Source organism: Caretta caretta, chromosome 1 (genome assembly GCF_965140235.1).
Source record: "Caretta caretta isolate rCarCar2 chromosome 1, rCarCar1.hap1, whole genome shotgun sequence".
Classification (NCBI taxonomy): Eukaryota; Metazoa; Chordata; order Testudines; family Cheloniidae; genus Caretta; species Caretta caretta.
This window is the reverse complement of record NC_134206.1, coordinates 85291614-85319041: the sequence shown is the minus strand read 5'-3', so window position 1 is coordinate 85319041 and position 27428 is coordinate 85291614. Positions and strand designations below refer to the sequence as shown.

At 41.4% G+C, this 27428-nt stretch overlaps 1 long non-coding RNA gene across 3 annotated transcripts in view; it reads right to left on the bottom strand.

Annotated features, from left to right (window-relative positions):
* Positions 1-20764, bottom strand: part of LOC125637927 (uncharacterized) — a 210578-nt gene extending 189814 nt beyond the window's left edge. For all 3 annotated transcript variants that reach the window (XR_012668828.1, XR_012668826.1, XR_012668827.1), the window contains exon 1: positions 20422-20764. This is a non-coding gene — a long non-coding RNA (uncharacterized LOC125637927). The remainder of the gene's footprint in view (positions 1-20421) is intronic.
* Positions 20765-27428: the final 6664 nt, after the last annotated feature.

The following is a 27428-nucleotide window of genomic DNA, read 5'->3' as shown; positions in this document are numbered from 1 at the left end:
GTAACCAGTATTAGTTTGGTGGTGGTAGCGGCCATTCCAAGGATAACGGGTGTAATATTTTGTACCTTGGGGAAGTTTTGACCTAAGCTGGTAAAGATAAGCTTAGGGGGTTTTTTCATGCAGGTCCCCACATCTGTACCCTAGAGTTCAGAGTGGGGGAGGAACCTTGACAGAGCCCAACAATGTAGCCAGTTTTTTATCTACCCTTATAGTCCATTCATCCAGCCCATACTTCTGTAACTTGCTGGCAAGAATACTGTGGGAGATCGTATCAAAAGCTTTGCTAAAGTTCAGGTATATCACACCCATTGCTTTCCCCATATCCTCAGAGCCAGTTATCTCATCATAGAAGGCAATCAGGTTGATTAGGCATGACTTGCCCTTGGTGAATCCATGTTGACTGTTCCTGATCAGCTTTCTCTCCCTCAAGTGCTTCAGAATGCTTGCCTTGAGGACCTGCTCCATGATTTTTCCAGGGACTGAGGTGAGGCTGAGTGGTCTGTGGTTCCCTGGATTCTCCTTCTTCCCTTTTTAAAAGATGGGCACTATATTTGCCTGTTTCCAACCATCCGGGACCTCCCCCGATTGCCACAAGTTTTCAAACATAATGGCCATTGGCTCTTCAATCACATCAGCCAATTCCCTCAGAACTCTTGGATGCATTGTATCCAGCCTCAAGGATTTGTGCATGTCCAGATTGTCTAAATAGTCCTTAACCTCTTCTTTCACCACCAAGGGCTGCTCTCCTCCTCCCCATACTGTGCTGTCTAGTGCAGCAATCTGGGAGTTGACCTTGTCTGTGAAGACTGAGGCAAAAAATGCATTGAGTACTCCAGCTTTTTCCACATCATCTGTCACTAGGTTGCCTCCCTCATTCAGTAAGGGTCCCACACTTTCCCTGACCTTCTTCTCGTTGCTAACATACCTATAGAAACCCTTTTTGTTACCCTTCACATCCCTTGCTAGCTGCAACTCCAGTTGTGCTTTGGCCTTCCTGATTACACCCCTGCATGCTGAAGCAATATTTTTATACTCCTCCCTAGTCATCTGTCTAAGTTTCCACTTCTTGTAAGCTTCCTTTTTGTGTTCAAGCTCACCAAAGATTTCACTGTTAAGTCAAATTGGTCATCTCCCATATTTGCTATTCTTTCTGCACATCAAGATGGTTTGTTCCTGCCCCGTCAATAAGGCTTTCCCCCCTCATATTAGCCTCCCAGAGGATCCTGCCCAGCAGTTCCCTGAGGGAGTCAAAGTCTGCTTTTCTGAAGTCAAGGGTCCATACTCTGCTACCCTCCCTTCTTCCTTTTGTCAGGATCCTGAACTCGACCATCTCATGGTCACTGCTGCCCAGGTTGCCACCCACTTCTCCTTCCCCTACCAATCCTTCCCTGTTTGTGAGCAGCAGGCCAAGAGGAGCACGGACCCTGGTTGGGTCCTCCAGCACTTGCACCAGGAAGTTGTCCCCAACACTCTCCAAAAACTTCCTGGATTGTCTGTGCACTGCTGTATTGTTTTCCCAGCAGATATCAGGGTGATTAAAGTCCCGCATGAGAACCAGGGCCTGTGATCTGGAAACTTCTGTTAGTTTTCTAAAGAAAGCATCGTCTACCTCATCCTCCCAGTCTGGTGGTCTACAGACATCACCCTTGTTGCTCTCACCTGTATACTTAACCCATATACTCTCTAGTTTCATGCTGGAGCTCTGAGCAATCAGACTGTTCTCTTTCATACAGTGCAATTCCTCCACCTTTTCTGCCCTGCCTGTCCTCCCTGAACAGTTTACACCCATCCATGACAGTGCCCCAGTCATGTGAATTACCCCACCAAGCCTCTGTTATTCCAAACTCATCATAGTTCCTTGACTGTGCCAGGACTACCCAATCTGCTCCTCAGGCAATGCAACTACATGCTGCCCTAGAAATACTGTTGATTATAAACCAACAACTATGTCCTGTATAACTAAATACAGAAAAAAACTTTTAAAGGCCACAGATTAGTTATGGTTATAATCCCATTAGGAAAATTTTTGCAAACTTTAATCACTTTGAGTAGTTGCATTGATTAAGGTTGGCAGAGTCTGGCCAATGATAAACTGGGAAGGTGCTACTGCTATATCCACTCCAATTAACGACTTTGGAGGATGCTGCAGCTGTCTCATTGTTTATGAGAAACTAAGGCCCACTTTGGTTAAAGAAATCTGTTATTAAAATATTCATTTGTTCTTATCTATCCACCACTTAACTGAATCATTACCTATTGTCAAGGTTCCTCCACCACTCTGAACTCTAGGGTACAGATGTGGGGATCTGCAAGAAAACCTCGTAAGCTTACTTTTCCTAGCTTAGGTTAAAACTTCCCCAAGGTACAAATTAAGTTTATCCTTTGTCCTTGGAATATCCACTGCCACCACCAAACTCTAACTGGGTTTACTGGGAAACGTAGTTTGGACACGTCTTACCCCCCCAAAAATCCTCCCAATCCTTGCACCCCACTTCCTGGGAAAGGTTTGGTAAAAATCCTCACCAATTTGCATAGGTGACCACAGACCAAAACCTTTGGATCTGAGAACAATGAAAAAGCATTCAGTTTTCTTACAAGAAGACTTTTAATAGAAATAGAAGTAAATAGAAGTAAAGGAATCACCCCTGTAAAATCAGGATGGTAAGTACCTTACAGGGTAATTAGATTCAAAACATAGAGAATCCCTCTAGGCAAAACCTTAAGTTGCAAAAAAGACACACAGACAGAAATAGTCATTTTATTCAGCACAATTCTTTTCTCAGCCATTTAAAGAAATCATAATCTAACACATACCTAGCTAGATTACTTACTAAAGTTCTAAGACTCCATTCCTGGTCTCTCCCCAGCAAAAGCAGCATATAGACAGACCCAGACCCTTTGTTTCTCTCCCTCCTCCCAGATTTTGAAAGTATCTTGTCTCCTCATTGGTCATTTTGGTCAGGTGCCAGCGAGGTTACCTTTAGCTTATTAACCCTTTACAGGTGAGAGGATTTTTCCTCTGGCCAGGAAGGATTTTAAAGGGGTTTACCCTTCCCTTTATATTTATGACACCCATGATCACATCCTATCTCTAAATTAACACTTGCTAAAGGGTTTGTCTACACAGCCCACGGAGGCAAGCGTCCCAGCCCAAGTTCACTCATGGGGTCTGGTGGAACTCACTCTACAAATAGCTGTCTAGGCAGCACTTTGAAGTTGCAGTTTGAGCTGGAGCGTGGGTAGCAAAGCCCACCCTTCGGCTTCAGGGACTGAGCTTCAGCCCAAGTCACAACCCCAGAGCACTGTCTACACAGCTGTTTTTAGCATGTTAGCATGAGCCCTGCTAGCTCAGCTCCGGGCGGGGAGACTCGCTTCTGTGGGCTGCGTAGACATACCCAAAATAGTTAAGAAATATCTGAAGGGTGTTTTTACAGATATAGCCACTTCCCATTTATTTGAAAATTTAGTATGTACCTTCATCCTTTGTCCCATGCAGCCTCACATCCCCAGGAGCAATTTCCTGTAAATATCCACAAAGCTACCTCAGTATCTCCCTTCAAATACCTGCTTGAAAATCTCTTTTACTACGATACCTACAAAAAAAATAGACAACAGGTAGGCTGTTGGGCAGGTCCACACAGGGACTTAGGAACTGCAATGCTGAGAATCATGGTGACTAAATTTTAGGCACCAAGAAAATCACAGAAACAACACTGAAACTTACAAAGCCTGAGACAGGCACTTAGGTTCCACATACAATGACTAGGGAGAGATAGGTGCCTTAGAATGCAATCTACAAAGCCAGTACACTAGGCAGGGAGCCACCTAAGCTAACCAACAGGAGATGCTGATCAAAGAGGTGTGCGCTAAGACCCACCCCTGTCATAGAAATAGGTGCCTTAGTCTGGGCTTCAAGGAGGCTCTTAGCTCTGCTAGAGATCCACAAACTGGGGAAGGATAGGCATTTGACTGCCTAAGCCATATGCATAGCTCGATGTGGTAGGTGTACTCAGAGGTGACCTAACTCTACACAAGTTTTTTTTGGGGGGGAGAAGAGGTGGAGTTCCTTTGTAATATTTATCCTAGTGGGTAGGTTACTTGTCCAGGATATAGGAGACCCCAGATTCAAGTTCTCCATACTTGGAAAGGGGTCTGCCACCTCTCAGGTGAGTTCACTAGGCTATTCTAGAGTCATTATCTTTCACTGGCCCAATTAATATTTAATTATTGAATTGAAGTGGAACAACTTCAATAGGAGGGATTGAAAAAAAAAGCCCACATCAGAATATTTCATAGTCCAATGGTTAGGAAAGATACCCGAGAGATCCCTGTTCAAATCCCATCTCCTCATCAGACAGAGGGGGCAGTTGACCAAGGTATTTCCCACATCCTCGGTGAGTACCCTAACTACTACGCTAAAAGATGCTAAGGGTGTGCCTCCTTCCTCCACCTTTCTGCTTCATGTGAGAGGCTCAGGCTGGTAGGAACCTGTGAGCATGCCCACTGGCTTGGCCACTGCACATGACTTAGGTGGCCAAATGCCTCTATTCCCCAGTTTGTGAATTGCTCTTGCTCTAGGCAGGGAACAGGTGCCTAGAATAAAGTAGCAGAGCATGTGCCCAGAGGCAAACATTTAGGTACTGAGTGATTTTAGGCACCTACAGGGTTAGGTGGCAGCAGAGTGAAAGTTTTGTAGCTTGCAAGTTGTGCCTAAAAACAGGGTATAGGTGCCAAAGGACCTGTGTGGATTGAACCCTGATTGATCTATATTGTCTCACTATTCACTTGAACTCCTCTGTCTACTAATATCCATCTGTTGTTTCTTGTTTTATACTTAGATCGTATGCTCATTTGGGCAGGGACTGTTATCTTGCTGTGTGTTTTGTATGGTGCCTTGTACAACAGAGTACTGGTCCATGTCTGGGACTCCCAGGCACGATAGTCATACAAATAATAAGTACTATCAGAAAAAAGAAAATAAAACAGCAAAAATGTAAATCCATTAATAAATGAATAGATCAAAACAAAAGTGTTATGGACAATTAGGAATTAATTAAGATTTTGTCAACATGGCTGTTGATAAAAGCAGGAAAGGAATATTTGGAAAATCTGAACCTATATATATAAGCAGATCAGTATGATATGAATCCCACAGTCTTAAGGGAATTAACTAATAAACTCACTGAACCACTGGCAATTATGTTGCAAGCATTATTGATATAAAAGGAATACCAAAGGGTTTGAAAAAAGCAAATGCAGAACTAATGAGTTCTATAATTAGACTATGGTTCAGCATCCTGAGGGAAGTGGCAAAAATACCAATGCTTGAAACATTTAAACCAATACTGGACAGAGCACTCAAGAATCATGACTTGATCCAAAGTGCATTGAAGTCAGTGGAAAAAACAACTCTGGTATTTGCAAAAAATGGATATAGCCTAAAATGACTTTTACAATTCTCTAAAAGTGGAATTAAAATGATACAACAAACCACACAGCTCCCCAGAACAAACACAAAGAAAAAGCGCAGTCCCATGCTTACTTCAGGCATCTGATGAAGTGAGCTGTAGCTCACAAAAGCTTATGCTCAAATAAATTTGTTAGTCTCTAGGGTGCCACAAGTACTCTTTTTCTTTTTGTAAATACAACAGCTAAACTTTCACCCATTGAACTGGGCTTTCTGGCTCTGATGCACAAAGGACCACAGGCATCTAAACCCTAGTTTTAAGCACCACTACAATCCACAACCCCTCCACTCTGCTGCTGCCTGTAAGTGCCTTCATTTTCTGCTTCTGGGCATGCACACTGCTGCCTAACTTCAGGTGTCCAAACGCCCATCTCCCACCAAAGTCCTAGTGTGATCCACAAACCAGAGAGTGGTGCACCTCCGCTTATTTTGTCTGCAGTGACTGACCCAGTAGGCATGCTCTAAGCACACCTAACATCACACGAAATGCCAGAGGAAATACATCCTTATAACTTTTAGCCTGTGTATTCACCCAGGATGTGGGAGACACCATTCAATTCCTCCTTCTGCCTGAGGAAAAGGGATTTGAATAGGGTGAATAGCTTAACTTTCTCTCACAAGAAACAGTTGAGGTGCCTAAGCTGCCTGACTTTAAGAGAGCGGTTCCTGGTTGTGGATTGGAGACAGAAATAGGTGCCTCCCTGCAGCCCAGACTTAGGCTCCTAAGTCTGTGATGGGGGTGGGATTTAGAACATACCCCTCTCATTGGCAGCTCCCCACCAAGTGTGCTGGCTTTTGTGGATCCCATTCTTAGGCACCTCTCTCTCTCCCTGCACTGTATAGGGAGCCTAGGCAGCCAGCTCAAGATTTGTGGATCCCATTGTTTTTGCACTAATTTAGGCACCCAAGTCCCTTTGTGGATCCAAACCTTAATCTCCGTAGCCCAGATCTACAAAGTGTAATTTTAAATGTGTAAAATCAGGATTAATATGATTTCCTTTCTCGGATCTATTTTGATTTTTTATGTTTTTGGGGGCAGGGCCAGTTTCTTATGACACATTTGTACAGCATCGAGAAGACACGGGCCCTAGATGTTAACTAAGGCCTCTAGTTGGTACCATAATTCAAACAATCAATAACATAATAAATAAAAGAAATCTCACGAGAACATCTGTTCTCACGAGATAACCAACCTACTTTTGCATACTACCTTTACATAGTTTGGAGAAGCACCAAAGTGTGGACGCTTATCTGAAGAGAAAGAGGGCCGGTATTTTGAAGCACTCTCCCATTTACTTGTGAATGTCAACTATTTCTCCCCCCGGCCCTAATGCACTCCTGCCATGCAACAATTTTTTTGTTTCTAATGTTGGTAAAAAATTAAATATATCATTCTTAGGAAAAATACCCCCTCCCCCATTTCCTCCAACTAAAATACCACTTGAATTAATCAACTATGCTCTAAAACAATTTAAAAAAAAACAGCCTTATCTAAAAGTAATTACACATACATTTTATATTTACCTTGATAATTAAAGTTGCAAGGGCAAAGAGATCTAGAAACTTCATTTACATTTTTGCACTTAGTTTAAAAAAATGGATTTTAAGAATATATTAGTTAGAAAATATAAACAGCAAAATCCAATTTATTTGTTTGTTTTTTCCTGTAATGGTCGTATTTTTAAAAATATTTATTTAAATATAAAGTCCCCTATTTTCACTCTCAGCTTAAAGCAGGCTTGGACAGTGAATACGATTGAAATCAGAGCCACACATCACAGCAGAGGGTGGGCGTAGGAAGTTAAAGGGTCAGTTCCACATGCTGAGAAAGATTTCAAAGGCAGAGTTTTACTGACAATGTACAATCAGCAAGTGCTCAAGTTCACAGTGCAGAGGGCATCTGCAGAGCAAAAAAGCCCCATAGAAATGGTATTGAAAAGATTGTAGTTAATCATTAAGGCCCCTAAAATTCACACTTATTCATAAGTATGATTTTCTATTGAGAGAGAAATATTTCTGAATCTTATTTTCATTATTTTGCTGTGGGAAGGCAAGTTGGGGTGGAGGTGGGAGACAGTGAATGCTTTTCTGTTTGTTTAAATACTGTTTCCTCCTTTAAGCAAAAAGCTGCTGGAAGCATATTAGAAGGCAGTAGTCAGAGCTAAGAAGACAGTTAAGTAGCAACAACAATGTTGGGAGTAACAGATCAGCTTCTGTAGCAGCATCTTCTTCAAGCTGTAATTCCCATTTGGTTTTATTAAAGCATGTGAAGGAGGGGTGTTAGCATGCCCAGGCCTGGTGCCTGACCCAAAAAGTCACATAGCAGGTTCTTTTGACTTTGCCTCCTGCTTCCATAATAATTTAAAAACATAAGGCATATAAAATGGAGGTGCAGTTGTGTCAGTGGAGGCTAAAAGTAAATCTCAAGTCTTTCCTTTTACAAAGGAATGGCACCTGCAGCATCTTTCTTCTTCAATGCAGCAAGAGTAGCAGCAAACAGCATTAGGATGTTATGGACTTAAACAGTATGAAATCAAATGGTTTTGCTTTAGAGACATGGTACAAATATTTTATTCAGTCCAACCCATTTCACTTTGTGTTCTGAGTTCAAATGAGATCAACATCTCATAGCAAACCAGAGTCAAAAAATCACTGATTTCCAACTGCTCTCACATCAAATCCACGGAAAGCTATCCATGTTGCACAAATCTGATGCAAAATACAACAATGTTATTGTGCAGTTAGAAGGATACTTGCATGTGCTATTTACCCTTTTTGTGCAAAAAACCCCACCCAAGCCTTTCATGGATGTGAAAACCTTGATCCTGCCATTGACCCAGCACACAGCTCAGGAATTGAGTTTGATTGGTCAGTTATAGGATTGAGCATTAATTTGAGAGCTCATCCATATTTGAGAACTTGTCTGTTACTGGCTCCCTTTACATTTTCAATGGCCATAAATTGTTGATCACACACATGAGACCTACACCCACTAACCAAGTAATCTTAATATATCTTTGCCATAACGCTATCAGGAACATTAAGTATGACAAAATTAACAAAGATAAAAATATTATTAAGCCCTGATTTTGAGAACTGCCAAGCACCTACAACTTCTTAGGAAGTCAGCAGCTCTCAGGATCAGGACCGTAATTTGCTAAAGAAGGACAAAGAAAGTGCTCAAGATGTTACAAAGCAGCTTCAGAAAAACCAACACAACAGAATCTGTCTGAAGCCTATGTTATCCTATAATGCAAGAGGGCAATAAAGGCTTGTTCCAAAGCAAGAAATGAAAATAGGGGAAAGGAAAACAATAAGAGAACCATCATCATTTTAAAATTCTAAGTGGTTTAAGGTTAAACTGTAAAATTTTCATTTGAGAACTCCTCACTGAGTTAAACCAGGGCTCTCATGCCAGAATAACTTTAACAGGAAAACATCAAAGCCTAAGAAGCTATTTCCATTGGAGAAAAAAATGAAAAGCAAACTGACTCAAGTAAATAAAATAAAATAAAATAAAATAAATAAAACAACACTCACTCTTTACATTTTCCAACATTATTACCATTGACTTTGGGGTCAAGGTACTTGCCTGTCTTTCTTAAAAGACACAAATGAAAATGGTTTCTCTGTATAGCCAACTAATTGGTTACTAAGTGATTGAAGGGTAATTTATCTATTAGCCCAAATTGGTCGCTCATTAAAAAATACAGCCCTTCAGCCAACCAGCAGCCTACCAACCAAATAGAAAGGTGATAGAACCTCTGAAATTTGGATTATGTATAAATCTTGTTTAGAGGCCTGATCCCACAAACCCCAAAACTCTGGTAACTTTAATTGGTCAAATCACACAAATACAGCAACATAATAATTTAGCCTTTGAAGGCAAATTACCCAAGTTTGTATGTTTTTGCAGGATCAAGTTTTAAAACTGCAGTTAAAGAGACACGTTCAATATTTTCAGGATCAAAACGATATCTGACCTACTTTAAGAATGATAAGTGTCAGAATTTTAAATAATGCAGTTTTTAAAAGACACCGGCTCACTGGCAGAGAACTTACAGAAACTATTTATTTTTTTGTCTGGCAAAAAACAACAAGAATGGTTTTTGTGCCCTCTGCTGGCTCTAAAGTAGTAGCTAACTGTTGTTCCACCAATTGTTGAAGATAAGTAAGGCATAAAACAAAATGATTGGCATGAGAAGAATTAATAGAAATTGATCTTTTAAGACAAAAATCTGGCATGTGAATTTCAGATCCCTTCATAACACAGGGAAATGTTTACTAAATGGAGAAACACAAGACTGATATAGTGGAAAAAATATAGATACCTCCAAGACAGTAATTAATTAAAATACCACCTATTAAAACAGCAATAGGAAACCACTGTTATATTTTTGCAGGCTTCATTTTTGTTTTGTGAACTCACAAAAAACAGTTCAAATATTGTGAAAACTTTATTTCTCCTCCCATAGATATACCCATATGCTTTATGAGGGCTGTTCAATTAATTTGTATCTAAGGCTGTGATGCAAACAATGTAGCAAACTGTGAAAAATATCTTTGCATGCTGTTTTTTTTTTTCTGTCCAGGAACATAAATAACTGAACAGACTAATGATGGGTTGCCTTGATCTGTGCAGAAGAGGCAGAAAGTGAATGGGTGAGACTAAATGTCAACAAACTTTACATTTCTAGGGAGCCACAAACGGACAGTATGGTTAATAATTTTTGAATAAGGTTACAATAAATAAAAACCAACAGAGAAATGGCCATACCCAGACCAATATGGACAGGAGGGGAATGGTGAGGATGAAAATCATGTACCCATTCTTAAGGCACACATTGTACCCATGAGGCATTTTACTATCCAAACATCTATTATACAAATACAGCCAAAACATAAGAGGTTCCCGTGTTACATAGATGGCAACTTTACAGTCCAAAAAGTAGACTGTTTCTTACTGGCAGTCTGTAACTGATTGAGTCTGTATACAACTACTTTGATGGACCTCTTAAAACTGTCCATTTCTGAATCTGAAAGCATTAATCTGTCCATCTTAATCTTAATTATTTTAAAGGTTACGGCCAAATTATTACTGTTAAAAGCAAAGCTACATAGGGTGATGAGGATATGGAACACTCAAGTTGTAGTACCCGTGGACATCATGCCTCTGCAAAGCAAGTTGTCTCCAGGATATTGAGGGGTTACAAGAAGCAGTGGTATTTGCTTCACATGTAGAAAAGGCAAGCCTCTGGCCATTCCCACACTATATCCAGACACTTTTCTCTGGGGAAGGCTGTTTCAGCAGCACATCTTGATTTCCATAGGTCATAACACTTGTAGTCAAAGTCTGTAGTTATGCTCTAGTTAAAGTACAGCTATTGGACTTGAAGCTGCAATTAATTAAAGGAAGTCTTAGAAGGCCTGTGTTATGCAGGAGGTTAGACTAAATGATCATACTAAACGTCCCTTCTGGGCTTAAAATATATATGCCTATGAAACTGTGTCTATCTCTTTCAGGGGAGTGTGAGGAGGAAAGGACTTGCAATATTGTCTCCTGCCACCAGTGCATCCACAGAGGCAACAATGATTTAGGTCTTAGCTTTTGAATTTCTAAATTGCTCACCACCAAGTACAGATGTCTATATAACAATCTTCTCAGGCCTTTTTCCTCCCTTAATAGCATTTCTACTGTGGCTTAAGGGAGCCATAAATCCTGTATTGAAGAGAATAAAATGTCCTGGGGCTGTGTTTGTTTGTGGCAAGAAATTTCTGCCTTCTGCTCTATGGATTGAATTACAGCCAATTTGTGTGCTGTCTCCAGAGGGATGACACAAGAAACTGCATGGGTAGAAGACCCTGGAACTCTGCAGGGTTAATTTTAACTTGTTTATGCTTTGGTAGGGGATTTCCTGATTCCTCTTGTTTAATTGAGATGAAATGAAGCTTGCCAACTGAACCAGCATACAATATCTGAAGGCTGTGGATACATTTAGTATATATTCTAATAGCACAGGACTGCTACCTGCATTGTTAAAAACAGAACACAGAATACAAGTTTCTTTGCTGTATATTTGACCGTTTCTAAGCATGAACTCCTCTAGTTTGTTTGCTCTGGAACTCAAATCTGCTGTGAATCTAGCTGTCTAGAGGAAGGCTCCTATTTGCACTCTACAGACCACTGTGCTCTCTGTGCGGTGTTCAGTGATTACTCAGTCCCAAATCCACAAAGAGACATAGCCAATGAGTGCTTCAATGCCTACCTTGTAGACACCTAACCACCCAATAGAATCCACAAAGCCTGAGTTAGGCACCTAGGCTCCCTATACAATGCAAAGGGAGAGATAGGTGCCTAAGAATAGGATCCATAAAAGGAAGCACGCTAGGCAGGGAGCTGCCTAAGTTGGCCTAAGTTGGGAGCAGGGTGACCACTTTTTCAAAAGGCAAAAGCAGGACACATGCAGGAGCCCCACCCACTCCGTTACCCTGCCACTGCTCCTCCTCTTCCCCCTGAGACCATGCTGCTAGAAGCCAGAGGTGGGCTGTGGTAAAAGCTGCCCAGGGAACTCAGGCTGCTGTGTGGAGCCCCAAACTCTCCACTTTCCATGGGTTGGGGGCTGAGGTACCAAAGAACAGCTCCCAGCCTCTGTTTCTGTCCCCTGGGGTGTACCCTCCTGGGCAGGTGGAGGATCTTAGTGTTTAAGGAGTGCTAAGTGCTAAGACCTGCTTTTTCTGTATTTTGTTCCAGTCGGTTGTGCAGAACAACAAGAGCTTCACAGTGCCCCACCCCAAATCGCTTTCTGGGAAGCTGAGTTCTTAAAGTCCCAAGCACCACAGTATGGCCATATCAAGACCGCTTTGTTTACATTCTCAGCTTCTCTTCCTCTAAGCCAGTAAAATTATCCTGCCAGTTACATAATACTCCTCAACATGGTTGTGTTGCTGCATTTTATTTCACTCCATTTTTCCTTTCTCCCTTTTGTTCTCTTCACTTAAACATGAAATGCCAACTCTTCCTTCACTATATTTACATCCATCCGAGATCATTACAATTCTACACATAGACCTCCAATTATTTTGTACAAAGATCAAATGTAGAATAAAGTCATTAATATGTAATAATGAAGCTTAACAATTTTCTCAGACTTAGTTAAAGAACTCTTTATAATCTAAAAGCAAGAAAGACTTGAGGCAGGAACAAACTTGATATTCAGTATAAGCAGACAAACCGGTCACCCCTGGGCTAATGTTTTACCTAATCATTAATTAACATTAGGCTAATGATGTATTTTCCAGACAGTTTAATAACAATCTCCAAATAAAAATATATGATTACTATGGATTTAACATAGTATGACTATTCTCAATATGTTGTATAGATGCCATGGGATTTACCCCTACACCATTAGCCTACTGCAGGATTTATTTGAGCCACATGATATGCAATATATGTTATTTAGGTTTGCTTTGGGTTTTTTTTTTAAGAACTTTCCAGATATCTGCTAGTCTGCTGGGATTTGTTGTGGTGGTGTTTCTTTGTCTGATTCTGATAACTCTGTTTATAGTGATTGTAATGGGCATAGAATAATTTCTAAAATTATTTTGTAATATTAAAACAAATGATTTTGTATTAAGTCATGGGTGTGAGTGAGAGGGAGAGATAGAATTACTGTACAGCTTTACATTTACAAAATACTTGTAAATGGAGAGCTGAGAGCAGCTTGCTGCCCTCAGACCAGCTGAAAGGAAAAGGAGAGACAAGCATTAGGTAAAGGACCCATGCACTTTCCAGTTTACATTTTATGCGCCTGTTTTTCAACTAACACAGTTTAAAAGGTATTTTGGTTTAGGAAAGGAAGGTACTACATGATGCAGAATCAGATGCAGAATAACCAGCAAGCTGAAATGTACACCAATCTTTCTAATGAGCTGCTAGATGAGGAAGGTACAAAAACTGAAATAAAAAAACAAACAAACTAAAATATGCATTAGCTCCTACTAACATAGACATACTGCCTTAAAATGCAGTGACTAGAATTTCTGATTCATCTTTTCTAAACATATCTTAAGTGCCTAGAAGATCTTCTGTGTAAATGTTAATGATGGGCAAACTTCAAAAGGTTCATTTCAAATACACCCACTGACTATTATCTGCACTGCATACAGATCTGAAGCTTCTCTGAATATGCCTGAATCTTTTCTGGCCTCTATTCAATTTTCCCGCTAACTCTTTTCCACCTTCTGCACATCTTTCACTTTCCTCAGTGTTCAATGTTATCTTTAATCATTTATTCATCCCCATTCTTCCATTTCCCTGACACCTAGTAAAATCACCTGTGTGCCAAATTCCTTCCCCCTGGCTCCTAAGTATCTTGCTCTTTGGTGACATTCCATTCAAGACAGAAATTATCAAATGGGGCTGTGGGGAACAAAGGTTTGTTCCATACAATAACCTTCAGATAACCCCCTCCTATGCCCTAGAGAAGGGGTTGTCCACTGGGAGGTTGCAGTATCCTGGGGAGGTGCATCAGACTTTCCAGGCAGGAAGACATGGCGAGCCTTCTCATGGTTCGGTGGGTATGGCACAAGTGTGGGTTTGGAACTGACAAATTTGAGTGAGTGGCATTGTGACCTGGTGCATGGGGTCACAGAATCTCTCTGCTTTGGCCTGGCCACCCCTTCCACCCTTGGCTGAATCTGTCATCCTTAGGGTTGCCAGGTGTCTGGTTTTCGACTGGAATGCCCAGTTGAAAAGGGACACTGGCAGCTCTGGTCAGCACTGCTGACTGGGCCGTTAAAAGTCTGGCAGCAGCACGGTGGGACTAATGCAGGCTCCCTGCCTGCCATCACTCTGCACAGCTTCCAGAAGCAGCGGCATGTCCCTACTATGGCTCCTAGGCATAGGGACAGCCAGGGGCTCTGCATGCTGCCCCCATCCCAAGCACCAGCTCCACAGTTCCCATTGACCAGGAACCGTGGACAATGGAAGCTGCGAGGTGGCACCTGTGGATGGGGTAGCACACAGAGCTGCCTGGCTGTGCCTCCATGCAGGAGCTGGAGTGGGACATGCTGCTGATTCCAGGAGCTGCCTGAGGTAATCACCACCCAGAGCCTGCCCCGCACCCTTCCACTCCTCCCCCAACCCTGATCCCCCTCCCGCCCTCCAAACCCCTCAATAGCAGCCTGGAGCCCCCTCCTACACACCAAACCCCTCATCCCAAGCCACACCCCAGAGCCTTCACCCCCAGTTGGAGTCATCACACACACACCTTCACCCCAACCCCCTGACCCAGCCAGGAGCCCCTTCCACACTCTGAACCTCTCAGCCTGAGCCTGCAGCCCCATTCTGCATCCTGAAGCCCTCATTTCTGGCCCCAACCCAGAACCCACACCGCCAGCTCAGAGCCCATACAATCTTCCATACCCCAACCCCCTGCCTCAGCCCAGAGCCCCCTCCCATACTCTTAACAACTTGGCTCCACCTCCCAGCCCAGAGCCCCCTTCCACATCCTGAGCTCCTCATTTCTGGCCCCACCCTGGAGCCTGCATCCCTAATCAGAACCGTCACCCTCACCCGCACCCCAATCCTCTGAGCCAACCTAGTGAAAATGAGCGAGTGAATGAGTGTGGGGAGAGAGAGTGACAGAGGGAGGGTGAAAGGAGTGAGCAGGGGGCAGGGCCTCAGAGGAAGGAAGGGGCAGGCAGTGAGTCAAGGGTGTTCAGTTTTGTGTGAGTAGAAAGTTGGCAACCCTAGTCATCCTAGGCAGCTGCCTAGTTTGCTTGTAGTTTGCCTGTAGTTACAATGGGCCCTGCCTATTTAAAAGTGGCCAAGCCAAGGCCCAGATGAGCCCCTCCTGCTCTGCAGTTTATCCAGAAGGTGAATTCTGTCCAGCTGTTCTTATTTAATCTTGCATTGTTGGGAGTCTCTCAGGTAAGGGGGACCTAGGAATATATTTTCCTTCAACTTTCTCAAACTTGTGTGATAGATGAGCCACCTGCCCAGCGGAGAGGGTGAGACCTAAAAAGGGTCATAGATGAATTTCAACACAATTGGCGACTTGTGAAGATTCAGAGAAACGAAAGGTGATACAGATCTAAAAGATATGCTCTAGTTTAACTACCAGTTGTTGGTCTAGATGAAGGATGCACTGGATGAAATCTATGGCCTGTTTGTAGGAGTCAAGCTAGATAATCATGAGGATACCTTATGGCCTTACAAAGCTATGAATATGGACCTAAATAATTGTGAGTTTTGTTAAAATTCTGAGCTTCTAAAATTATTCACACATCTCTAGAAAATATTCCCTCCTCCTATTAAATACAAACTTGCATCATTCCTTAAGATTGTCATCATCTATTATATATTGAATACTGAAAATATACTTAGGGGTGTCCAGTACATGGAGGAAGCCATTAACCCTTACCCAAGAAATGTATAAGGTAGTATAAATACAAAATCAAAATGTTTTATCTGTTTTATAAGTCAAATTAAATTATACATTAGTAGTACAGATACATAATAAATTGCTGGACTAGATGGAAGTGCAAGCTAAAAGCTATATAACATTCAGAAAAATATGTTGTATCTATGACAGAAATTTCCACAAAAAATCTACTGATACCCTGATACTATTTATGCTTCCTACATTGTACAATATAGGGTTTGCAAGTGGATGGCCTCTTCTTGCCTATAATTGCCATAACTGGATAAGATATCTGCTCGCCCAGGCTTGTCCAGGCAGTCATCAGCAAGCTGCTGCTGTGATCAATGCAGTGTTTAAATAAAAAAAACATTTCAATCAAATCAGAAAAGTGTCTGCTATGATGGATGAGACACCAGAATGTGCTGGACTGCGAGATTTTTGTTTTGTTTTGAAATAACTGCTTAGTCATAGGAAACTTTGATGAACAATAGAGCAGTCTTCTTTACAGTGTGCCAGCTCTTTTACTGATCCCTTTGCTCTCTTAGCAGTCAATCAGTAATTGTTATCCTATCTTAAAATATTGTTGTCCCTTTTTGGCCAAAGCAGCTAGTCAAAGTTTGGGGTCCTGCAGAAGTTCTATTTGGGAGCAGAAACTGATGAAGGAGAAATGGGAACTGGTGCTTTCTTTGATACACTCAGGTATTTTTAAAAGGAACATACAACGTCCCACTTCTCCAAATTTAGGAGAATCACACATGCACAAAAAAAGAGAAAAAAAAGGAGTAGGTTTTTTTGCTTATAGACCCAAGCTTCTCTCAGCCAGCATCCCAACCCAGAATTCTCTCTTGGCTTCTCCCAGGGCCGTACTGTCACAGAGCAGGGCAACTGCACCAACTCAGTGGTTCAGCAAGGGCAATACCTCAGCTTCCAGCTCCTCAGCTGTTGTCTTTCTGGGTGGGCAACTGCATCTTTCTCTATTCTGACAAGGGTATTCCATGACTGCACAGTTCCCTGCCCTCACTGGATATTTCCCAGCAAAACCATCTGACTATACAGACTTCCTTGCTTTCTCTTCAGTGACACATAACAGAGTGATTGCTACAGATATAAGTGACCATACAGCTCTTTCTAAGCAAGCCTACTTTATTTTAGGTAAAAAACCTCACAGTGAAAAAAATTATTAGGAATATTAAAAGAACATTATTAGGAACACATGCTAATAAGCTTATCAGGCATCACCCTTCCATAGGGGCTTCTTCGTCGTTACAAGTTCATCAGAGCTTCAGCTCAGAACAAGCACACAGTCTTATGGGGCCTCAGTAGACTAAGTCCTTCATATCTTCCTCTAAGGATTTGGGCTCTCCATAGACTAGGGGTCCTGTCCATTAACTGGATCAGGAAGAAGGACCTGAGTCATTTTAAATTCAGGCTTTTGTCCAAAAGTCTTTTATTTTTCTGTTGGTCTCTCTGTTGGAGAATCCAGTTTGAACCAGCATATGCATATCTTCGCGGATGGTGGCTTCAAAGGATAACAACAGAAGAAGTTCACTAGCATCCCCCCTTCTTGCTAGAAAAGGTACATGAAAAGACACACCACCACATACACAATTACGTTTTTAATACCATGTGCCCCAAAGCTATTAACCATAATTCAATAAGGTTTAACTTAATTCTGTAATGTTTGTTCAGGATATTAGAGGATATAGTCAGTCAGCCACACACTTCATGCTCCAGACTTCTGCTTGGCTTTTTTTTCTCTCTCTCCCTGAGTTTCTCTCAGTTTCTTGTATGTACTCAACTTGTCTTTCACACAAAGAGACACACACAGTTCCATCAATTAAAGCCTCGATCCCTGGATTTTAAAACCCTCTGGTTACATGATTCAGCTTCTCAGCATTTCCATCTGCCTGTGTTTTTGGGTGCTACTTCCATTATTTTCAGCCATGTGACTCAATCACCCAACCAATAACAATGTAATAGTTCAACCATTTACATGTGCTAACTGGAGTGGCCTCAGACTAAATTCTCTTTGCTCTCAAAAAATCTAAACTAACAAGTTTAACACAGTGCCCTTATTTCTTGCCTTTTGATTTTTTTGTATTAGAGTGTTACTGAACACATTTTAGATGTTTCATAGTAGGATTTCTAGGACAGGCATGGGTAAGATTTATTTTAAATTGTTTGGAACATCAATTTTAAAATACTATATCTAAACTTGTGGGGGGAGGAGGGGAGGGAAAGTCTAAAACAGTCGTGGGGAACCTGTGGCCTGTCAGGGTAATCCGCTGGCAGGCCGCCAGACAGTTTGTTTATGTTTGCACAGCCTCCCCAGCTCCCAGTGGCCATGGTTCACTGTTGCCGGCCAATGGGAGCTGCGGGAAGCAGCGGCCAGCAGGTCCCTGTGGACCGCACCATTTCCTGCAGCTCTCATTGGCCGGCAATGGTGAACCGCAGCCACTGGGAGCTGCGGGCAGCCGTGCAGATGTAAACAAACTATCTGGTGGCCCGCCAGTGGATTACCCTGACGAGCTGCATGTGGCCCGCAGGCTGCCCACCACTTGTCTAAAAGGTTCAAACTCTGATTGTGTATGTAAAATTTTGCATATATGCAATCTTTTGCACATACACTTTGCATACAGTATCACTTGTGCCAAATTCATTTGTTTAGTAATAATAGACAAAAATGTGCTCAGAAATGGAGGCCAAATTGGGGGATAAATTAGGGATTTGACCTCAAGGGTGACCAGGGTTTTTCAGTCTCACTAGTTACTTGCTAATATTTTTCATCTATTCTTACTAATATGTTGTATTGTACTCTTAAATTGGTGACATATAGCGGCCTTTGTGTGCGGACACAGGGGGATTGAGGGTACTAGGGTCAAATGTGCAACCAATGTAAGACACAGAGACAGAAGCAAAAAGTATACTTTCAGAGGTGCATATTTCGTCAAGAGTCTGGGGGTGGGAAAGCATGGCCGCAGAACTGCATAACCTCTGCATATGGTTAGGGAGCAAACTGGACTCACTATCGGAGAATGGGGGGTGTTAGGGTTCCCTCCCCACTCTGAACTCTAGGGTACAGATGTGGGGACCTGCATGAAAGACCCCGTAAGCTTATTTCTACCAGCTTAGGTTAAAATTATTTGCCTTTGGAGGGTATGCTGCCACCACCAAGTGATTTAACAAAGAACCAGGGAAAGGACCACTTGGAGTTCCTATTCCCCCAAAATATCCCCCCAAGCCTTTACACCCCCTTTACTGGGGAGGCTTGAGAATAATATCCTAACCAATTGGTTACAAAGTGATCACAGACCCAAACCCCTGGGTCTTAGGATAATAGAGAAATCAGTCAGGTTCTTAAAAGAAGGATTTTATTTAAAAAAAAAATGTAAAAATCACCTCTGTAAAATCAGGATGGAAAATAACTTTACAGGGTAACAAAAGATTCAGAAACACAGCAGAACTTCCTCTAGGCTTAGTTTCAAAGTTACAAAAAAACAGGAATAAACCTCCCTCCAGCAAAGGAAAAAATCACAAGCAGAACAAAAGATAATCTAACATGCCTTGCCTGGCTTTTACTTACAATTTTTGTAATATGAGAGACTTTTAGGATGGTTTATAGGAGAAGAAGTTTTCTGACCTGATGCTTCTCTGCTTCCCAAGAGAACACACAAAAACAAAGCTGTCCTCCCCCTCCTCCCAATATTTGAAAGTATCTTCTTTCCCCATTGGTCCTTTTGGTCAGGTGCCAACCAGGTTATTTGAGCTTTTTAGCCCCTTACAGGTAAGGAGGAATTCTAGGCTACCCTTAACTGTACAAGGTTACTTGAGCTTCTTAACCCCTTACAGGTAAGGAGGAATTCTAGGCTACCCTTAGCTGTATGGTTTTGACAGGGGGGAAATCACAATCCCAAGGAGTTGGTCAATCTTTAGGCTCATTACACAAATGAGACTGTATCATGGATCAATCAGTACTGTGTCATAATCTAGGTACTTCTGTTACCCTGAAATTTAGGCTTTAGGGCACCCCTAGAAGAAACTGCCTATTCTCCCTTAATCGGCTCTGCCTGGGGTATTGGACTCCAGAGTAGGTCAGAAAATCCTTGAAGGTCACGGATATACCTTCTGATAAAGTGATTGACATAGGTAGCACGCTTTCCAAAACAAAGTATCTTTTATTAATGTAAGCAACAATCCCTACTGAAATGTAATCTAAAATCCTAAATGAGGCATAAGTCCCTTTCACAAATCCCTTACTGAAAGCTAAAGAACCTTTAAACTACAACAGTATACATAACTCTAAGCATACATACATTAAATGACTCTAAGCAATGTGCTCTATAACAGATGGTCAGTCCTCTATAGATTGCTGATAGAAATTCTTAAATATGCCCTAAATTTTACATAGGTAAATTGCAATTAAAAGCAGAATTTATGCATTCTTATTCACACACACACACACAAATACTATACACTACCCTACCCTATATTTATGCTATATTATCATTAAAAAACTAGAAGACTTACTTTATAAATACTTTGGTTTTACTCTTTAATCTCTGTATCTGACTGCTGCTTCTATTTGCTACTGCTATTTCTGCTTGCTTCTTGGTCAGCTCTGGTCATTTACCTCCACTCCAATCTTCTGCGGTCAGGTCTCTTAGCAGCTTCTAACTTCTTTTTCATCAGTTTTTCTTGCAGTCTTTTAATCTCTTTGTCCATCCTCTCCTGATTGCTAACTCTGCTCCTGAGCATCTGACTGTTACACAGTGCTATCAGCTCCCAGGTCTTTGTCTGGGCATGTTTTGCTACTAAACATTACCTCATTCTTGTATATATGTCAACACTTTGCAAATGCTCACAGTTGCTGTTTACCTCAGAGTTATGATTCTGCCGGCCTTTTCACACACTTGGCTTTTTGCCAAGGCAGGATCTTGAGCTAGTTGTTTACCTCAACTGGCCTTTCATTCACTTGGCCATTTGCCAAGATGCAATTTTAGTGTTCCTGAGCTTTCTGCCAATTAACAACACTTTTCACCCTTTTTCAGCACCTAGCATGCTCAATATCTACAATTTCCATCTTGGAGTGGAGTGACTCCTGCTTATTCAGAATAGAGTTTAGACTCACAAAATGGAGGCTGGAGAATTTCTCTGGTAGTACTTCTATAATACTCTGGGGTTTGGAAGCTTCACATATAGATCAATTATTATAATATATCCACTTCCAAGCTAGTTGAGTCCTCTCTGACTCCCAGTTACCACTTTCCATTTTTTAAAAAATTTCTTAATCACCAAAATGTTGCCTCAGCTTTGCAGGCAGAATGAGCCTCCTAGCCAAGGTGGAAAAGCAGTGGCTGTCTCTGATCATTACATAGCTTCCAACAAAAGGGAAAAGAGTGAGGCTGCATATCACTGGGGATGATGGCAGCCATGTGCAGTAGACTCATGGAAAGATATCACCAAAAGAATGTAACTGCAAATCCTAATTGCAGCTCTTCATAAATGGGAGAGCCCTAGACCTCCAATTAGAGTTGAACACCAAAGCTACACAGTTTGACCAAAGAGTTTTTGCAGAAACTGTGCTTAACTGGTAGTGGAAGGAGTCTTTGACTACCTCAACAGTCTTGGGAAATGGTGGGAATCAAAAGCTAAGGCATCTTCTCTCAGATACTACCTGTGGGTGAGATTAACAGGGCTGTACTGAGAGCACAGCACCAGGCCTATTTTTTATTTATTTAGTTATTTTTTGCTTTGAGAAGGAAGGAGCGAACAGTGAGCATCTTCTGAGTAGACACTTGGAGGCATAAGAGTCTTTTGGTAATACTCTTTTCAGAAAGAAGTTTAGATAAGAACTAATAAATATTATACAGTAAGAGTTCTTTTGATTTTTTTTCTTGCACATTAGTTTTCCATCCTAAATACATGTACAGTTATTTCCCTGATTCATGGACCTATTTTCTTGTTTATATTTAGAGTCCATAGTTTTAGAGCTGGAAATAAGAATTAGCTTGTCTTTTTGTTCTCACTTTATACAAAAGCTGGTCAAATGCTAACTGTTAAGTTGATTAATCGAGAAATGAGGCCATATTTTGTTCAATAAATGTATTTGATCAACCATTTCCAACACCCCCTTGCCTTCAGCCAATAATAATTGGTTCAAAGAAGAATGCAGAGTATTACTGGTGGAAGTTGCTGAAGGCAACCGTATTCAATTAGCATGATTCTGATTTTTCTATAGAGATGTAACACTCAGACAACCCTTACTCCTGAGCTCTTTTACAAAGGAATTTGAGCATTTTTTGTGGCACACTGGATTTAATCGTCCAACATTTCATATGTGCTTTGAGTAGAACTACCCGTAAGAAGAAGCTACACAATAAATGTAAATCCTGTTCTTCTGAAGACAGCCTGAAGTTGGCTTTAACTATTGCCTCCAGCCAGGAACAATTTATTTGCAAACCCAGATCCTGTCACCTCAACTCTTTCGCTGACAAAAGATCAGGCAAGATCAAAGTGGGATTTGAAATATTAGGTTCTGAAACGGGAAAGTGGGAAATCTATCCGGAGTTAGACAGGGAGTGGGGATGTAAGCAGATACAGGGAACAATAGCTATTTTATGGAGAACAGAGACTATTTCACTTCCCCCAGATAATTCACTAGATCAAACTCTACATTGCTGAAATGCTGATATAACCTACATGCTTGATATGGTAATTAATTTTGTCACACCTTTAATATTAAAAATGGTTATACACTATAAAGGATTAGGATGCAGGGGGTACAGAAAACTCAAGAGACTTAAAGGAGAAAGTGTCTGATTGATGAGCTACATGGTTAAGAGAGTAGAGGTGAGAAAGGATTGCTGGAACTACAAAATCCTTTTTTGTTCACTGCAACTCAACCTCATGGGACCTATCTAGATGTGGGTGTTGAACTAGATATGTTATTCAGAACATTCATTTTGTTTTAATATGATTCTCACTTTATTCTTAAATAAATCTTTTTTTAATTAGACAGACCACTTGCAACATGGCGGGGGTGTGTGTGGACTCTTAGCTGGTGTAAGTGGGTGTCACTTCCTTGACTTCTATAGATTTATACCATTTTACACCAGTTCAGAATCTGGCCTTCTGAATGTTCAGGGAATCTCACAGACTATTTCAGAAAAGTTAAACATACAACCTCTAAAACAGTAGTAAAGAAAGGGCACACACTAAGAAGTTCTCTCTCAGAAGGTATTTCAGCCTGTTGGATGCATGGAAAAATCACCTAGACCCATAGGCACCAATTCTGTGGGTGCTCCAGCCCTGGCTCCAGCAGCCGCCCTATCAGTGCCTTCCCCGTCCTCCAGTGCCTCCTACCCACCGTGATCAGCTGTTGCACTGCGTGAGGGGGAGGGGGAAGGAGTAAGGGCTGGGAGCACTTGGGGGAGGGAGTGAAATGGGGCGGGAAGAGATTGGGTGAGGGCAGAGCGGGAAGAGGCAGAGCTGGGGTGGGGTCTTGGGGGAAGGGTGGAGTGGGGGCGGGCCTGGGGTGGAGCCAGGGGGAGCATTCCCTGGCACATTAGAAACTCAGCATATATGCCTAGACCCAAGATCCTCAACAATATTTAGGTGCCTAACTACCTTTTGAGGATCTGGGACCTAGACAAGAACTGGGCTGAAGGAGAGAAAAGTGACAGGTTTCTTTCAGTGCAGTAGTGTGTGGGGGAGTGGGAATAGAGTTCAGCCATGGATGAAAGGGCATCCAGGAGAAACTAGAAGAGAGAATAACTTAACAGCTCAGCTGATTGTTACATTTCATGTGTCAATGGCCATAGGGATACAATTTGTTTTAAAAGACATGGCTTAGTAGAAGAGAAGAGTACAAAGTTGGATATCAATTTGACTCATTGGAAAGGAGGCAGCCTTGTTCCCTTCTTGTCCTTGCTTTTCTAGGGAATCACAACCTCAACTCCCTTATGCTCTGCAGGACACTCATCTCCCAAGCCCCTCTCAATCATGGCTCTCTCCAGTTTCCTTGTTGACCAGTGATGGAGCTAAATAATATTTGCAGGCCAAGATTTTCAAAAATGGGTGTCTAAAATTAGTGGGTGTCTTAAATCCATATTTAGATGCTTAAATAAGTGGCCTGATTTTAAAAAAAATGTAGATCAGCTTGCAGTTCCCATTGATTTCAGTGGAGCTGCTGAGCGATTAGCACTTTTGAAAGTCGGGGACCAATCTTGTTTGCAGTCCTTTCCCCAGTCCACTCCCACTTGGGTTTCTCTCTCCTTTTCCCCCTTTGTGATGTCTCCTCAGCTGTATTTAAGTCTTTCAGTTTTCACTGGCTCTGCTGGATCACTGCATTCTTATGGTTTTGAGTTTCATAGTGGAAATTTTGCACAGCTCAACACCATATAATATCGCCTGCACTTTTATCTCCTCTTTTGCCTCTTTTTGGCTTCACCTTGTTTGATTTCTCCTTTTTAAAGTTTGAATAAGTGCAAATAACTTCAGACTTTGCATAGATATCTGAGTTCATTCAAGAATGCAAATCCAAAAGTGTATTTGTGCAAAGCAGAACAAATTACTGCTATTCTGAGTGCTCGTTTTCCTTTTCTTTCCCTACCATAAATACTGAGGTCTGAAAATTATCAGGATCTTGAGCTTTCAATTTAGAATGGTATAAAATTATGGGAATAATTTATTTTTAGGACAACTCTAGTATTCCAAAATGAAGTACTTTAACTGAACTACTCTAGTAGTTTAAAATCGGTCTATATTGAACCATTAAATGATTTTGCATCGTTCTCAGTGTGTAATAGCTCTAATAATGTTACTAAACAAAAATATTTTAGAAATGCATAATGTGGAAAAATGTAATTGTACTGGTTACTTTATTTCAGTGTATATTTGTTTGGCAATATACTCTCTTCACCTTTCCTGATGATTGTCAATGTCTTCTGGCCATTTCTATCTATTTTATATTTATAGAGGTGAATCATTTAATTATAGTTGGTACAATTAATAGGTTTTATTTTAACATTTTATTGGTAGGTGTATCAACTTTAAACTATTAATAATTCATCTGTAACATGGAGTAAAATCATGTTAATATAGAATTACTGGAAAATAGCAATCATGTCTCTTCAAGGTAAGACCCTAAACCAGGGACAATAAACATTTGAACAGAGGTTAGTTAGCATGCTACAATGATTTAATCAAAGAGTAGACAATCACCTTAAAGGTTCAAGAATGCTAATTTGAGCTGAGATATAATTATTCTGGGCATAAACTTTCAAAAGAATGTTTGGATAAATATGAGAGGCAGGAAAAAATAGGAACCCTGACCTGTTTATAGGAGATTAATTATTACAGTTGTGAATGATTTTGAAAAAAAAACACACCATGATGGTACATCCCCTTCTCAGGGATTGCCTATGTAAATACATTCAATAAAGGAAGATGAAATGTACCCAGATCAAAGAAACTGGAAAAGTATATCAAGATGGACACTGTCAAGGTTCCTTCCCCACTCTGAACTCTAGGATACAGATGTGGGGACCTGCATGAAACCCCACCCCCAAGCTTATTTTTACCAGCTTAGGTTAAAACTTCCCCAAGGTACAAACTATTTTACCTTTTGTCCCTGGACTTTATTGCTGCCAGCACCAAGCTTCTAACAAATATAACTGGGAAAGAGCCCACTTAGAAAGTCTTTCCCCCAGAAATCCCCCTAAGCCCTACACCCCCTTTCCTGGGGAAGGCTTGATAAAAATCCTCACCAATTTGCATAGGTGAACACAGACCCAAACCCTTGGATCTTAAGAACAATGAAAAAGCAATCAGGTTGTTAAAAGAAGAATTTTAATTGAAGAAAAAGTAAAAGAATCACCTCTGTAAAATCAGGATGGTAAATACCTTACAGGGTAATCAGATTCAAAACATAGAGAATCCCTCTAGTTAAAACCTTAAGTTACAAAAAGACCCTAAATCTCTCCTCTCAACATCATCATCTCATCCACACATTGACACCCTGCAGTTCTGCCTAACTGGCCCTTCACGTGGAACTGGAAGGATTTCAGAGACTGCTACCATGGACAACCTAAGCTTCAGTCTCTTACCGAGTAACCTCAATTTGGCCTCCAGGAACCCTCTCCTGCCTTTCCCTATGTCATTCGTACCTACATGTATCATGACCACTGCCTCCTCCCCAACACTGCACCTAAGTCTATCTAGATGTCTCAAGAGGTCTGCAACTTTTACATCCAACATGCTATTCACCACTCAGTTCTCTTGATCATCACCAATGCAACTATCTGTATTTCTAATAATTGAACCCCCATTATAGTTATCTGTCTCTTCTTAATAACTGGGGTCTCCTCTTCCACAGGGATATCCTCAGTGCGAGAGGATACCATGACAACATCTGAAAGGAGGGACTCCATTTGGGTCTCCATATTCCCAGGAAAGCATCTAGAGCATTGGACTATGTGGTATTTTGGCCTCCCCTGTATAAATATATTGTAATTAGAGCAGGGTGACTGGAACCTGGGTCTCACACCTCAGTCCTCTAACTGCCAAGCTATACAGTCACTCTGGCCCAATGGATATTTAATTTATATAAAGTTAAACAGCTTCAACAGAGCACCCGATAAGTTAATATACTCTCCTAGGAGGGAGGAGATCCAAGTTCATATCTCTGCTCCACAAGAGACAGAGGGATCCATGTCCAGAGGGAGTGCTGTAACCACTGAGCTAAAAGTTAAGGACACCACCACTTCCTCCTCTGGCTGTTTTGTGTGGGTTTAGATATTCTCTGAACACACCTACTAGATCAGACCCCAAAGGCAAGCTACAAAGGGTTTAGGATGGAGTTAAGTACTGAGTTGTTAGGCAGTGTTAGGATTTAGGCAGCTTCATGCATACCCAGACAGTGAAATGTTAGTGCCTTGGGGACTTTAACAGTGGAAATTTAGGCACCCAGGGAACTTAGGCATATACAGTGTTAGTCAGCAGCTAAGCAGGGTTTTTGTGCATGCCAGTAGCACCTAAAATATTCAATTTAGGCACCTGAGTCCCCCTTGTGAATCCCACCCTTACATCACATATACAGGTTTCAGAGTAGCAGCCGTGTTAGTCTGTATCCACAAAAAGAAAAGGAGGACTTGTGACACCTTAGAGACTAACAAATTTATTTGAGCATAAGCTTTCGTGAACTACAGCTCACTTCATCGGATGCATGCAGAGGAAAATACAGTGGGGAGATTTTATATACACAGAGAACATGGAAGAGTGGGTGACTTTCCTTACAGTGCGTATGGTAACACCCACTCTTCCATGTTCTCTGCGTATATAAAATCTCCCCACTGTATTTCCACTGAATGCATCCGATGAAGTGAGCTGTAGCTCACGAAAGCTTATGCTCAAATAAATTTGTTAGTCTCTAAGGTGCCACAAGTCCTCCTTTTCTTATCACATATACAGTTGCCAAAGGGGTTTTGTGCATACAGATTCTAATACAGATTCTAATACAGATTAATAACCTGCTT